The sequence below is a fragment of the Electrona antarctica genome (assembly GCF_951216825.1).
Source record: "Electrona antarctica genome assembly, chromosome: 14".
In the NCBI taxonomy this organism is placed as follows: Eukaryota; Metazoa; Chordata; class Actinopteri; order Myctophiformes; family Myctophidae; genus Electrona; species Electrona antarctica.
The window spans coordinates 35,163,869-35,180,609 of record NC_136795.1 but is presented as its reverse complement, the minus strand read 5'-3'; the positions used below and the strand labels follow the sequence as shown (position 1 = coordinate 35,180,609).

Sequence of the window (16,741 nt, the reverse complement as noted above, 5' to 3'; positions counted from 1 at the left end):
TCTTTATTTTAACATATTTTAGCCTAACTGTGGCCTGTGGGTGTGACACCGGACATCGGTGACCGATTCCAGGTAATCATTTCCTATGGTTACACACTGACCGCTGTTTGGAGCATGGGACAAAAAATCAAGTGCAGCTAAGGAGGGGAGGAGGGGAGCATTATTAATCCAGAGAGAGGGAGGGATATGGAGAACTGTGAAGTGTATTGATGAATGAAGATGGAGAAGAGAATGGAAGAGTGTGGGTAAGGGTTCTATCTTGAGGGAGCAGCCAAACAAAAGACCATAGATTAGACAAGATTAATTTGTGTGTTAAAGTTAATGTTTTGAAGGCAGAGTGAGAACGGGAGCAGCCAGGGTCAATCTATGTCGAGAAGAAACACAACAGATACTATCAATTTAGCTTTCACAGTTTCACACACTTTGCTTTTCATGTTCAATCGCAGTTTTAGCCCTTCATCTCTCCTCTATACAATCCCCAGTCTACCTGTTTAAATATATTGCATCAATGCAGGTTGGTATTAAGCAGGTATTTGAAGTGGGTCCATATCGATTTCACTCTTTTTGTTGCTAAGTTTTGAGTTCACATCTGCTTGTTCTGTCAATAAGGGGGATCACATATTCATTTGAGGTGAGCTATCGATCAGCCGTTGTGCTTTGTCACGCACGCCTGAGAGAGCAGCTCGCTCTTTGGCATTCCTCATGAGCACTCTACCTCTGTATTTTGCATCTGATTGACATTTCTTTGCCATGTATGCGTAAACCTGCAGCAGGTCTGCAGGTCTGTAAGACCCAACGATGCTTCTCGGTAACATTTTTATTTTAATTAATCACTTAATTCTTTTTTTTATTTTTTATTCTTTTTTCACCTAAACATCATCATTGATGTTCATTGTTTAGTCTTGCAATGCCATTGGTCATGATATTTGCATATAAATACCCCCCACAGAGGCACAAATTTACACCACTTCAAAATCTCTGGACTCAGTGCAATTTCTAATCAAAATTTACCTATGACCTTTAATCTTTAACCCTGATAAAAGTAACTAAAATGCATGTAATACATATATTTGTGTGATCATTAGAATGTCTAGAACATGTATCATGTATTATTGTGAAAGATATCCACCGAATGTAAATTATTAATTTATTATTATTATTTTAATAATTATTATAAATTTGCATAAAATGTTCATTAAACTTTTTTTTTTTTTTTTTTAACATATTTTTTTAACATAAGTCCTAGTAGTACAAAGTAGTAGTAAGGTTGAAATCTATTTTTTGCAAGTAGAAATGTATCCGGGTCTTACAGGGTTAAGATTATTCTGTTCATTCATTTGGGCACTGCCTTTTCTCTTTCTCTCTCAGGTTTAAGTCCATGTGCGATATAGGAGGATGGTCTTGAATACAAAGAGAATAGCTGTCAACATTTCTAAACTAGTCTTCGGCTCATTCATTCATTTTGGGGTTTTCATCTTCCACATTTCATAATGCACATTCGTATAGGTTAGTATAGTATATATTTTCTTTCAAATTGTTGTGCCCAAGCCACAGCAATGTGCAAGTCACAATATCAAGGTACACCTCCTGTATTCATGAAGAAAATAGAAGCTGTACAAGCTCACAATGCAACACATTGTGAACTTATAGATCTGCTGATATAGTTTCTGAAAATGTGTGATTTTTCTTAATAAAATGTGCAAAATAGTGATGCCAGACGGAAGGTGGTTAATTCATATATAATTTTAGGGTATAGTATTTACCTCTGTATTGGGGAATGTGTGGGCACAAAGTACTGATAGCAAATAAATCAAAAAAATACTTGTATTTATTACACATTTGCAATAATAATTGTGACAAAAATAATAACGTGTGATGATTGGTTAACGTAGAATAAGATTTCGGGTCTTGTCTACCGGGGAAAATAATCACACAAACTCCCGAACAGACCCACCACCAACACACACGATGATGAATACCGTTCTCAGCGACAGAGCGCGGCATAAGCTGTGCACCTTGGAAATACAACCAATAGCCTACTTTGTCGAGATAAACGATCCTGGTCAAATCAAATGTAAACCGTGTGCGGGACAGAAAACGTTGTCCACACATCTAGTAAAAGCAATGCTAATCTCCTGAAGCACCTAAACAAAAGTACATCATCGTTGTGATTTCGATTGACCGTGCACCTGAGTTGGCCCTTAAAAGTCTCAATCTAACGAGGGTTGATGAGTGATGATTCAGCTGAGTGAGTCGTGTGCACGGAGAACATGTTAACACCAGGCAGTAGGGGGGGGTTTGCCTTTATTGATAGATTAACAGTAGTTTTGACAGGAAAGGGGAAGAGCGATGGGGGGGGGGGGGGGGGGGGGGACAAGCAGCAAAGGTCGTCGGGATCGGGACTCGGGAACTCGCGACATGCTCTCAGGCTGCATCGCCAGCCTAGGTGCCTGGACCGCTAGGCCGGCCCAGGCCAACACAAGGCAGTATTACACGACGACACATTCAGAAGTTTAATACACACACACAGAGAAATATATGATACATTATTGGTCAGTACTGGACACATAGCCTCGGAGACCGCAGGACACATGACATGCCTAGCAGATACTGTATGAAAACGAGGATAAGAACAGGAACAGAATTAACATGCGTCTCGTATCATTGTGCACAGACGCCAGTTTCTGATACAAGTAGTTGATGGTCATCGTATCACGGATATCAATATCCTTACGTACTGTGTGATGGATCAGTGATTCACCACTGGGTTAAGCAGATAAGGTCATAATTCATGACAATTATGACGCTATAAAACTAGTGGCCAAAGACTGCATGTCTGGTCCGACGGGTTTCAAATTAGAAATTGCCACAGCATGTAACCAAGACTCAACTAAAATTGTCGCCCATGTATGTTGTTGAGGACATGCTTCCTATCGTCCTATTGCCTTTTCTCTCACTGTGCCACAGAACAACACTAAAACTATGTGCACGTTCGTGTGTGAGTGCGTGTGCCGTGACGGAAGTCCAAGGTGCCACAGAATATATATATATTTTTTTTAATTCATCAATATCACTTCAATTGAACCACTTAAGCCATGTATACTTACAGTATATGTTCCCCACATGAATAGTGATGCTGGGTATCAAGTTATTAGCATGACATGTCAAGTATAAAGTTAATTTTAATCTGTTCTATAATGGAAATGGATATTCGGTCAGGTTTTCATTCTGACATACTGCAAGATTGTGGGGGTACAGTTCACCTGCCCGACTCATATATATCACGAGCAGGTGCTTAAGAAAGTGTCCTCTATCGCTTGGTTGTTTTCTGGAACTTGTGACCATGTATGTATTTGTCTGTCCTTGTCTTTTGTTTACTGTGCTTTTAGAGCTTTTCTACCTGTTGTAAACGGAATAGGCCAATTTGGGACATGCAAATAAACTTGACCTTGAGCTTGTATCTTAAGGGGAACGGTTTACCTTTACGTACTATAATATGACATAAATGTAAGGTGCTAGAAAAGTAATAATGTAATTCAGGGGTGGTCTGGGTGAAAAGGTTCTTTACAGGGTTTGCTTTTAACCCTTCAAAAATAAAATAAAACCTTTTTAAAGGTAACTTGCCCAACACTGGAGAAGAAGGTTAAATTAGATTAGACTGTAGTCCCTCAAGGCTTTGTTTACATTTGTTTGCTTTGTGGCCCATTTGTAGGAGAAAGGTTGTACCACAGAGTGCCATCATGGGTCTCTCCTATAACCAGATAGCTGTACTGTGGTTGGAATCTTATAATACATGGGCAACTGGCGGCCCACACCTTCACTTAATGTGGCCCTCAGGTTAATTTCTTAATACTGATATATTATTGATTTCAGCTGTTACAATTCCAAACATGCAAACATGACCTGCTTTAATTACTTAATTAATCTACATTAGTAGCTTAATGAGTAGTATTAAAATGTTGTCTTTTTTATGTCCAATGTATTTGTATGTAGTTCATAAAGTTAACATAACTATAACTAAATACATTTGAAATTAAATAAAAAGGTCACTTTTCAGGATTCCAATTAAAAAATAGCAAAAAAAAACCTTTCAAGATTTAAATTCAAATATTAGCAAAAATAGATGATCTACAAGCTCAAAACGCATCGCAGCGTTTTCAGCTTGTAGATCGGCTTTTTTTTGCTATGACAGAAATATGCAAAGTGGAAATGTAGCGGCCCTCTCCATCGTCAAAGTTGCCCATCCCGGCCTGTCTTATATGATAAATGTATTCATCACATCAGCACAGCACATCTGGTCTGCATCCACAGTTCCACACCCATCTTATTCACATTTACAGGCAAGTGTGAATAGACAACAAGGCATATTTGAGACGCGTCATGTCTGCTTTGAATCGAATTGCCCCAAGCGCGTCGTCCATTTGTGATTTGGTTAGATTAGACTGTAGTCCCTCAAGGCTTTGTTTACATTTGTTGGCTTTGTGGCCCATTTGGAGAGGAGCCAGGCATAGTTCGTGTTTGGAATAGTATTTTAATGCTGGTTGGAATTAAATCAGTCGGGCCCCGGCCTCTGTTTCACTTTGTTCAGTCTCGCCGTGTAAACCCCACAGCAGTTTGACTAAAACATACAGAGACATGCACTAAGGCTCACTAACTTCGGGTTACTTCAGTAACCTCAGTTGTATAAGTGACTCGAAGAAGAGAGTCATATGGGTCCGAGCCACTTGGTGGCGCTGGAGCACAGAACAAAACATAAACTCACGAGCTAATTTATTGGTTCGTGGAGCTGTCACTCAGGGCGGTGCCCCCGGTCCCAACCCTCAGGTATAAAACCGGTGGGCGTGAACGCTCGAGTCATTCCTATCAACCATTTTTCTGCCGCCTGCCAAAGCAGACGGGCAGTTCGATGACTCTCTTCTTCGAGTCACTTATACAACTGAGGTTACTGAAGTAACCCGAAGTTGTCTTAAGTGCCTCTCTCGAAGAGAGTCATATGGGTCATCATAAAACTCCCGTATGATCACCCCGGCTGACAGGACCGCTCCACGGTCCCCCTTCTTTTCCCAGAGACACAGACACACGAGACGTCACCATCACGTGAATGTGTGTCCCCTTCGCAAGGGAGACTGAGAGGGTTAGCCAGGTTACTGACCTGGCACCAAGAGAAGGTCCCTCCTCGGCCACCGGGCCAACTACCCGGTGGCCCAAAGTCCCTCTAACAGGTAAAACTAAAACACTGATAGAGAGGCGAGGGGAAACCCCGGGGAGCCAACAGTGCCACTGTCCCCTGCTCCCCAGGAGGTTTCCCCCCCCCCTACATACGCACCCAGGAACCTCCACCAGGCTCCGCCTGGCGGTCAAGGGATCCCTCAGAGGAGCCGACAGCTATGCTGCCTTATGTGCTCCCCCAAGTCTGCAGGGTTCATGTCTTACGTGACTAACGTGCGGCCGCTCCCAGGACTGCATGGGCCAGGTTCACGGGAGCCACATCGAGATTGTAATACGTGGCAAACGTCGACGGAGTCGACCAACTCGCCGCCGCACACACATCCAGTATGGGAACGCCCTTCGCTAAGGCCCAGGATGCTGACATGCCCCTCGTGGAGTGAGCACGCAGTCCCTCGGGGAGATCCACACCACTGACAGTGTAAGTCAGTTGTATGGCCTCCACAAGCCATTGTGAGATCCGTACTTTCGTGACGGGTTTACCCTTCCGCTGTGCTTGAGGGGCCCAAGCAACGAAAAGCTGATCCCCTTGTCTGAAGGGGGCTGTCCTGGCCTTGTACAGCTTCAGCGCCCTGACTGGACATAGGCTATTCAAACGCCTGTCCTCCTCCGAGGCAAAGGGCGGCGGATGGAAAGCCACCAATTCCACTGGCTCACAGCCAGAAGGAAAATTCTTCGGGAGGAACGACAGGTTCGGCCTGACCGTAACCCTAGTGTCATCGCCACTGAATCTCATGCAGCTCACGTTGACCGAGAGCGCGTGAATGTCGCTCGACCTCTTAGCCGTCGTCAACGCGACCAGCAAAGCGGTCTTCAGAGAGAGGAACTTCAGGTCCACTGTGTCCAACGGCTCAAAAGGTTCCTTTGTGAGCGCGTCTAGTACAACCGTCAGATCCCAAGCTGGAACCAGGGATCTAGTAACCGGCCTGAGATGCATGACACCCTTCATGAACTGTCGGACCAGTGGGAGCTCGCTCACCGGACCGTTGTTTATGCCCAAGTGGTAGGCGGAAATAGCCGCCAGGTTGACCTTCACAGAGGATAAACCTAGACCTCTGTCTAGGAACTCCTGCAGATAGGACAAGATGAGAGCCACCGGAGCTTGGAACGGGAGGATCCCTCCTGGCCTATTCGAACACCAGCGCACAAACAGCTGCCATGCTGTGTTGTAACGCCGCCTGGTAGACGCGGCCCTAGCGCTCAGAATGGTCTCGATGACGTTCTGTGGCAAGCCGGCTATTCCAAGAGGGGCCCCCTCATGGGCCAGACCCATAGGTCCAGGTCCTGGGGGCGCGGGTGGAATATTTCTCCGCCGGCCTGCGTCAGTAAGTCCCGCCTCAGGGGAAGCTGCCACGGTTCGTGGTAAAGGAGGGGGACAACGTCCTGCCTCCATGATCCCCAGGCCGGAGCTACCAGCAGGAGTTGGACGTCCTGCAATCTCACTCTGGCCAACACATGCGGGATTAGTTCCAGTGGCGGAAACGCATAGAGCAGACCCTGTGGCCACTGGTGCGCCAGTGCGTCCAGGCCCAGCGGTGGTTCGCCCTTCAGTGAGAAGAAGAGAGGGCGTTTCGCGTCCTCTCTTGTGGCGAACAGATCCACCTCCGGAAACCCGAAGTTGTGCCATATCTGGTTCGCCACCTGAGGGTGGAGAGACCAGTCGCCGTAGCGGAGTGGCCCCCTCGAGAGGAGGTCCGCCGCTGTGTTCAGCAGGCCCGGTACGTGACATGCCGTGAGGGAAAGGAGACGACCGTCGCACCACACCAGCAGCCTGTGTGCCAGTGTGCACAGACGTCTGGAGGTGAGACCTCCCTGTCTGTTGATGTAGGACATCGTCGTCGTGTTGTCCGTGCGGACCAGGACGTGGTGTCCCTGAAGAAATGGTTCGAACTCCCTCAGAGCGAGGAAGACCGCCATTAATTCCAAGTAATTGATGTGGGAGGTCCTTTTCAGGTATGTGTCCCACAAACCCCTGGCCGACCTGCCCTCGTGTGTGGCACCCCACCCCGAGAGGCTGGCGTCCGTGGTGACGACCTTCCTGGATAGGGGAAGGCCCAAGGGCACCCCTTCCATCAGTCTGTGTCTGTCCGACCACCACCTCAGTGCTAGTGTGCAAGCCGGGGACACTATCACACGGCGGTGCACGTACTTGGTGGGAATGTGCAGGGAACCAAGCCATCGCTGGAAGGGTCTCATGTGCAGTCTCCCCAGACGTACCAATGAGATCGCCGAAGCCATAATGCCTGCTATCCGTAGGCACGTGTGTAATTGAAGAGTGCGTCCCGGTGTGAACAGTGACACACACTTCAGTAGGTCGTCGAGTCTGTCTGCCGACAGTCTCGCCGTATACGCCACTGAGTCCAGCCTGATGCCTATGAAGTCTGTTGACTGCGTAGGCACCAGCATGCTCTTGGCGTGGTTCACAACGAACCCTAGGGAGGCCACGTGGGTCAACACTCTGGTTGTGGCCCTCGTTACCTCTTCCCTCGAGCTGGCCATCAGGAGCCAGTCGTCGATATAGCTCGCCACCCGAATGCCCTGTTGACGCATGGGCGCGAGGGCGGTCTCTGTGCAGCGCACAAACACCCTGGGGCTTAGGGACATCCCGAAGGGAAGGACCGTGTACTCGTACACTCTCCCCTGGAACCCGAACCGCAGGAACTTCCTGTGAGGTGGGTAGATGGGGATGTGGAAGTATGCGTCTTTTAAGTCTACGGACGTGAACCAGTCGCCTGGGCGTATGGTACGTACTAGAGACTTGGCCGTCAGCATTTTGAACGCAAACTTCTTGAGGTGTCCGTTGAGTACCCGGAGGTCCAGAATGGGGCGTAGGCCCCCCCCCTTTTTCTTGACCAAGAAGTAGCGGGAGTAGAACCCGCTGCGACATTGGCTCTGGGGCACCTCTCTGACGGCTCTTTTCTCCAGCAGAGAAGCTATCTCTTGTTGGAGAACTTGACCCGCTTGACCCCGCGAGTCGGTGAAGAGGACTCCACTGAACGCGGGGGGTCTCACTGCAAATTGGAGTCTGTACCCCTTTGCTAAGGTGCGTAGGACCCAGGGGGACGCATTGTAGCGTTCCCACTGGGCTACGCGCTCGGTCAAGGGACTTATCCCCTCCAGACGAGGTGGTCCTCGTTTGGTGGTGGTACCCACTGGATGACCAAGGAAAATTTCGCCATGACCCGTCTCCCTGGTGGCGTTTAAGCCCGCCACAGGCCTCATATCCCACCGCTCTGTTTCGGGCAGCACTTTGGCTGTCCCTAACAGAGGGTTCATGGTCCCCCGACAGTGTGATTTTTGTTGTTTTTTTGTTCTTTTGGGCAAAGCCTTTAATACAGAAAAAACATGACACTGTGCACTTGTGCAAACCTTGTGCGGCTCGGCGACAGACCCACCCGTGGTGGGGATCTGTGCCACGAGCTTTAGCCTTTTTGGGGGCGGTCCCGGTGTGCAGCCAAGGGCTGCTACACTCTGGCCGAGGCCCAAGGCGGTGGGGGAGTGGGGAAGCGTCCGAGCTCGCTTCCCCTGGAGACGAGGTCGAGGGGTCACTTCCGCTGCTTGGAACCGCCGGCCCTGGGGACTCCTCTCCTAGGCCCGGTCGAGGCGGCGGGGGGTCGGCGACGTTGGTCACGGTGCTGTCGTCTGCCCCTGCCTTCAGCTGGCTGATCACCCGGTGGGAGCGCCGGTGGATCTGCTCTGGGTTGGCGAGCACGGTGCGGGGCCTGGCGCCCCGTATCGCGGTAGTCTACTCGCCGCTGGGGCCACTGCCGTTGGCGGTGGTCCGTGCGTGGGGCCTGCCCATGCTGTTGCAGGAGGACTGGGCGAGGGGTGAGAGCGGCGAGGGCCTCGCAGCCAGGCTTCTGTTGCGCCACTGCGAGCGCCATTCTTTCTAGGGCCCCCTTGAAGAGGCCACCAGGTTGAATGGGGCCGTCTAGCAGGTCCTTCCTGGCCGCGGCGTCGAGCTTGGGGCTGACGTCGAGCCACCTGATCCTTTCGGACATGATCACTGCAGTTCCCATCCTGCCGACCAGTGCTGTGGAGCTGCAGAGGAACTTAATCATCTCCTGATGGAGCCTCTTGATTTCGGCAATCTCGTCAGGGGTGGGGACATTCCCCAGACCCCCGAGTATGACCGTGAGGGAGCCCTGCAGCAGAGCAAGGGTGTTGTGGTGCTTGCCAGCTGCGGCGATGAGGGAGAAGAGCTTACCGCTAGCAAGGCTGGCGTCCTTGTCCCTCTTGGTGGGCAGGGAGGGTTCCTTGGCCAAAGGTGTGATGCGTGGGGCGGTGGGGTCGAGCAAGTAGGCTCCTACTGTCGAGCCGATGGTTGGCATTGCCCCAAGACCTGCTGACGGCATGTCAATCGTGTCCATTGGCACCTTGGTGTGGCGAAGTGTTGGGGGAGTCAGGCTGGGTTCTCCCCAGTTCGCCGTGAAGGTGGACTGGAAGCCTTGGGCCAGCGGGAGGATAGCTCTCCGCGTGGGGGCCCTGCTTTCCGCTCCAGGCCAAGTGTCCTCCGGGTTTGGGGGAGGTGCCACGTCTGGCCAATCCCGTTCGCACCTGATGGCGGCCTGGTGTAGGAGTTCGGTGAGGTCCCATTCCTCGACGGGCGGGCGTGGGGCAACTGGGGCCCCCTCAGGGGCCTCAGGGGGTCCATTGTCCTGGGGAGGAGCCTCCTCTCCCAGGGCATGGTCACGGTGAGATGATGAGTCGTCGTCGTCGTCACCGTCATCGTAGGGAGCTGGTGCGTCGGCATCCAGGTCTCCGTCGTCCTCATAACCCACCTGGTCTACGACCCTGTACTCTCCAGGAGGTTCCTGGAAGGAGCGCGGGTCGTCCAGGGGTTCCTGCCCTTCCATGAAGTCTGACCATGGCATACCATCTGGCAGCTGGTAGGGGTGAGGGAGGGGTTCGTAGTCTGGGCCGGGTCGCCTGTAGGCTTCGGAAGTGTCGTCGAAGTCGTCATGGTAGCGATCCAGGTCGTCTCTGGAGCGGAAGCGGGAGCCGAAGCTCCTCTCTGTCCTAAAGGAGGAGAAGGAGAAGGAAGCAGCGGGTTGGCGGCGTGAACCGTCTAGCGCCGCTGCTTCGTAAGCGGTCGTGGCGTAGCTCGCGTTGGCCCTGGGGGCCTTCCTGACAGGGGAGGGGCATCCAGAGTCGTCCATGTGCCGCTGTGCTGCCATTGCGGGAGGCCTGGTACCTGTAGACGCATCGCGGGGAGCTAGGAGCTGCCTCCCAGGCTGGGTGGGGGGGAGGGGGGCCCGTCCCTCCAGACGGGCCTTGACCCTAGACAGCCTGCGTCCCTTCTCTCTGTCTGATAGCCCAAGGCAGCATGGGCAGAGGCCCACAATCTCAAAGGCATTCCTCGCATGTGTTAAACCCAGACAGTGCATACACATGGAGTGGCCATCATCAGGAGACAGGAGGTTGTTACAAACCCTGTTGAAACAGAGCTTTGGAAGGGGTCCAGTGTCATCGTGGTCATCTCTTGTAGCCATGGTGGAGATGGCCTACTTCTTCCCCTGTTCTCAAACCTTTTTTTTTTTTTTTTTTTTTTTTTTAATATAAAAACTAAAAAGGATATTATTATTATTTTATTTGGCTCCGTTGCTAAATAAAAATAATGTTCCACTTATCTGCCCTACTACAGAGAGTAAAGGTGATGAGTGAAGCTCACAATGGTCAGCTTACAGCACGATGGCTGAAGGCTGCACCACGTGTTGGCCTACCGTAGTGTAGAGGAGGGAGGCCTGTTTGTTGTCCACGTTGTGGAGAAGGCGGTCCGTCCGGCCTGCGGTAGATGTTAGATAACGAGGCGACGGAGGATCGGTTGACGTTGGCCCGCTGTTACCGAGGGTTGTAGCTACAACAAGCGAGGCTGCGGGCTGCGGCTAGCAGGAGTCTAGTCAGTGACTAACGAGAGGCTAGCGGAGGAGAAAAAAGCGGCAGCAACGCTGAAGCTGGGCTAATGAGAAGCCAACAAACGCTAGCTACAAGCTAACAAACGCTAGCTACAACAAGCAGCAACGAGAGGAGCGGGAACGTAGAGAGCAGACAAAACAACAAGTCGCCGGGCGGGCTCACTTGTGTTATTAGTCTTAATCTTACTTAACTTGAGATGAGTTAGCTCGTGGAAAGAACACCGTCTTGCGGCTGCGAATCCCCGCGGTGCAAGTCAGTTCTAGACTCGTCCGTCTTTCGGGAAAATATACTTCAACAGCCGGTTGTGTGAGACTTTGGTGTACTCGCTATGCTGTGTGCATCCAAGCGCAGAAAAATGTAGGAATGACTCGAGCGTTCACGCCCACCGGTTTTATACCTGAGGGTTGGGACCGGGGGCACCGCCCTGAGTGACAGCTCCACGAACCAATAAATTAGCTCGTGAGTTTATGTTTTGTTCTGTGCTCCAGCGCCACCAAGTGGCTCGGACCCATATGACTCTCTTCGAGAGAGGCACTTAAGACAACACAAAAACACACACATTCCCACTAAGAATATGTTACAGTTGGGTGCCACCGATATTGTCCCTTATCATTTGACCCATTTAGGCCTGACCTCAAAATTTTAAAAAAATCCTTCTAAATCCTCCAGTTTTCTGAAATAAATATTTTCACGATTTTTCAAAAATAGCAGACCTACAAGCTCGTAGCGCGCCACTCGGTGGCGCGCTATGAGCTTGTAGATCTGCTATTTTTCAATAGCTAAATTATAACATAATGTTTAAAACACCAAAAGGGGTTCCCGCCCCAAAATGGGTTAACTGTCCTTTTGCGCAGATCACGCAAACCTCAGCAAAAAGAAAAGGACAATATCGATGGCCTCCAACTGTACTAGTAACAGTTGTTGCACTGTGTGTGCATTCAAGTCAGGTACACAGTGTAAATGTTATGTGCGTTCAACTTGAACATTCCACTCGACACGGAGTCATCTTTGTTGTAAGAATATGATAAAGTTCAGTTCACCCCATTCCCACTGTGTATAGTCTCTTCACATAATGCATCTTATCTCTCTCGCTTTCTTTGTTTTGCAGCCCACTAGGAAGTCCTTCAGACACAGTGAGTGAGCGGACAAACAGACGAGACGGTCCGACCTACAGACAGAGAGCAGCGCTTACATCCCTGACGGACATGGTCCAGCTGGCTGGCCATGCCAGCAGGCAGCAGCACAGATGTCTCAGGGACTTTGATCTAGGTGAGTACCAAATAGGGGTGAGATCTGGAGGGGAGGTTGGTCTGTACCAATATTGGGAGTGTGTGTGTGTGCGTGTGCGTGTGCGTGCGTGCGCGCGCGCGTGCGTGCGTGCGTGCGTGCGCGCGCCATGTAGGTGTGTGTGTACTTGTATTATTATATTTTGGTGAGGGCTAATGTTCCCCACGTGCAGTAGAATACGAGAAATAGATAATTGTTTTATCATAAACTATTTTTAGGTTTGCATTCAGGTTAAAGTCAGGATTAGGCATTTAAAGATATATATATTTTTTGGGCTTTTTCTGCCTTTATTGATAGATTGATTGTAAACTGACAGGTAATGGGGAGAGAGATGGGGGGAAGACATGCGGCACAGGCCGTCGGGGTCGGGAGTCGAACCCGCGGCACGCCGTCAGGCTGGCTCAGCAGCCTAGGTGCCCAGACGGTTGAGCTAACCGCCCGGGCCAGGATTAGGCATTTTGAAGTTAGATTTATGAGTTGAAGTGTGAAGTGAGTGGTGCAACTCCGTGTGGGGGTCCCCGGGGGGGTCCCCGGAAGTTCCTGACCCACAGGACCACGGCCAGGGTGCCGGCCCGGTTCCGGCAAGCCGCCCCACGTCCGAAACGGTAGAGAAATGAGAGAGTTACCATGTGGGGGTCTCCGGGGGTCCCCGGGGAGTCCTCGGGGGGTCCCCGTAAATTCCAGACCCACAGGAACGCACCCAGGGGGCCAGGCCGAATCCGGCGAGCCACCCCACGTCCGAAACGGTTGAGAAATGACAGAGTTACCGCGTGGGGGTCCTTCTACTGTACTGTACTGTACTGTACTGTACTGTACTGTACTGTACTGTACTGTACTGTACTGTACTGTACTGTACTGTACTGTACTGGCACACCCAAAATCATCATATATACAGTTAATATGTGCGTGTGTGTGTGTGTGTGTGTGTTAGGTTGCGCACAGGTGGTGAAAAATAGCCATGCTGTTTTCATGCTCATACCCACCCAGCCACCCAGCCAGCCAGCCAGCCAGCCAGCCACCCACACACATAGCTCCGTAAGGGAGTGGTTGCACCACTCAAAAAGGCGCATTTATAAAATTGCCCTCAAACATTTTGCTGTCCTCACAAATGTCGTAATACAAACACGTGCTGTGCTGTGATCTAGTCTTTTGTAGTGAGTTGAACCCCATACAGTTGATTAGAGGATACTGATGGTACAGAATGAGCAGCAGTTACCCTACGGTATGTGTTTTGAATAGGAAGCACAGCCATTCCAAAACAGCATTGATGAAAGAATAAGTAAAGTACTCCTTGAAGAATACCAAGTAGCTGGAGAAGCAGGAGGGATGAAAATGACAACCAAGAGGTTGCAGGGAAGGTGGGAGTCATAATTTACAAAAGTGAAATAACACCAAACTCTAATGCAATACTTAACACCTTGGAGGCCCGGAACTATTTAATCCATGTGCCCATCATTTATAGCGCACGGACCACTTTTACCGGCGCACCGGAAGCTGGTGTGCATGTCTGTGTAGCAGCTAACAATAGCCACACCACTCTAGAGTCGATCGACAACAACGGGAGGTAATAATAAATCTATCGCGACTAGCGACTGGACCGCGGAAGGCCGTCAAACACAGGATCTTTTTTTCAGAATTAGACGGGAGGATTTAGATCGGGAGTTATGATCGTTTTAACATTTTCGTTTTCGTCAGCTAAACAGGCAGGGGACATTTCCGATGACGTGTCACTTTTTGACACGTCATCGGATCGGGCAACAAGCGCTCCTAGGCTCTAGAGCGATGCGAACGGTTTTGTTATCATTAATCTCCGTCCTATTTATCAATCTCCGGCTTGGGCACTTGCCCATGACCTTTAACTTGGACGGAGAACTCCGCCCCGGGCCTCCAAGGTGTTTTAACAGTGTGAAAGAAGGCTATGATGTTGTTAGGTTGCTGGAATGTGTGGAGCAGCTGAGCTTGCTGAGGAGGAATTTAAATTGTGTCTGAGAAATTGTGTTGCTATATGCATGCACCTTCCCCAAAGTTATTAGTGCAGCCGCGCCCGGCAGAGTTCTCAACAGGCCCGAAAATTAAGGCCTGGCCCTACCTGGGCCCTCATCAAACCCTGTACACTCAAGAGAATGTCCCCGCTACCACCCTTAGATCTCCATATACTGTACTGTATGGTGCTGACCTGATCTGACCTCATCAAACCCTGTACACTCAAGAGAATGTCCCCGCTACCACCCTTAGATCTCCATATACTGTACTGTATGGTGCTGACCTGTTCTGACATTCCATATGTTGATCTGACCTCATCAAACCCTGTACACTCAAGACATGCTCCTTATATGGCCAGTACAGAATTTATTCCATGTTGATCTGACCCAAAGGAAAGCACCAGCGCTCGCCCAGCAGTCTGCCCCTAGAGGGTGAGGTCGCTTCTCGCCCTCAGGCGTCTTACTGGTATTAGGAGTGTACAGAAAGTGTTAAAATGACGTTTTTATGTGGCCACACCCACCAGTTCATCAAGTCTACGTGGTTTTCATGTGGGTGAACTGAACTGAAGCTGCACCCACAGCTGTTGTTGTATGATAATAGGGGAGGATTTATGGGAGTCGTTAGGGTTATGATGTCACTAAAGTGACTCAAAGGCTTTCAGCTTTCAAAAGCCAAAATGCACAGGGAAGACATATTTGAAATTGAATATTATAACCACACCTGGTGATCTATTAGAGTAATGTTAACTCCATAGCAGAGTCCTGCAACGGGCCGGGTTTCCGCGTGTACCCGAGTTTGACGGGTGAAAACGGGTGAAAGATATACTTTTATATGTTCATACGGGGACGGGCGGTACTGAACTAAACGTGGGCGGGTAACACTGCAGGATGTTATAAACAGCAGCAATAGACCGCAGCTGGGTGCTTCTCTACAGGATGTTATAAACAGCAGCAATAGACCGCAGCTGGGTGCTTCTCTACAGGATGTTATAAACAGCAGCAATAGACCGCAGCTGGGTGCTTCTCTACAGCGGAAACAAGTTTAGTCTGTCACATGGCGCCCAAGGAATCGCCAATGATGTCACATCACTGACGAATCCTTCATAATGGCGTTCTTTCTGCTGCTGTGCTACTTCCGTGTTGCATAGTAGTTATATCACGGCCGAATTCTTGCATCCTTATCGTAGCATTTCAAGTGTGGTGTTTATCACTATGAGCTGTTAGCCTGGTTTTGTCACGCTCGCGCTATTGAAACACCAAGGGATTATAATGTCAACATTCAAGTGCAAAATGTAATCTAGGTATAGTAATGCATCACTAAACTAAACTTCTAAAGTCATTTCTGATGTAGACATACATGTAGCCTTGGATCAAGACGGTTGATACTGTAATCTAGCCCCTAGGATGACCCAAGGCCCACCACTTAAAAACCACATGCTACGGTGCCCAAATCTGAATTTAGGTGCTCAAATGAACTCAAACTGAAGCAATTCAGTAAAGGTCAACACTTCCTCCTGGGGTCATTTTAGGGGCTGGGACCTCCAGTAAAAGGCCTAAATACTCTCCAAGAGTTGGGGAACAACATATCAAGAGAGTGGAGTGGTAGGCCCTTGGATTGACCCAGGACCAGTGATTAAATGTACCCCACTGAAAAATAGCAGATCTACAAGCTCGTAGCGTGGCACTACAAGCTTGTAGATCTGCCCAAAGTTGAAGGGCTTCAACCTTGGGTACTGGGTAGCTGAAGTTGAAGCTCTGCCCTTCAACTTTGGGCACTTTTACATGTAGGCTGACCCAAAGTTGAAACAGTTGCAAGGGGGACATCTTTGGGCATGGGGTCCTCATCGTTGGATATGTTGTTCCCACAACCAAGAAGAGTATTTTACCCTTTACTGGAGGTCCTAGGCCCTAAAATGACCCCATGATGAAGTGTTGACCTTTACTGAATTGCTTCAGTTTCAGTTCATTTGACCACCTAACTTCAGATGTGGGCATAATTACACCATTGCTTCAGTTTCAGTTAATTTGACAACCTTCTTTCAACTTTGGGCACTTTTACATGTAGGCTGACCCAAAGTTGAAACAGTTGCCAGGTGGACATCTTTGGGCCTGGGGTCCTCATCATTGGATATGTTGTTCCCACAACCGAGAAGAGTATTTTACCCTTTACTGGAGGTCCTAGGCCCTAAAATGACCCCATGAGGAAGCGTTGACCTTTACTGAATTGCTTCAGTTTCAGGTAATTTGACCACCTAACTTCAGATTTGGGCACCCTAACATGTGGTCTTTAACACTAGCGCGTCGGAGCGGTCTGGCTGACCGATTTTGAA

General features: G+C 49.5%; 1 long non-coding RNA gene across 1 annotated transcript in view; it reads left to right on the top strand.

Moving 5' to 3' along the window:
- LOC306936155 overlaps nt 1–16,741 on the top strand; it is a 62,826-nt gene that overhangs the window by 22,068 nt on the left and 24,017 nt on the right. The window contains exon 2 of the long non-coding RNA XR_013791472.1: nt 12,251–12,411. This is a non-coding gene — a long non-coding RNA (uncharacterized lncRNA). The remainder of the gene's footprint in view (nt 1–12,250; nt 12,412–16,741) is intronic.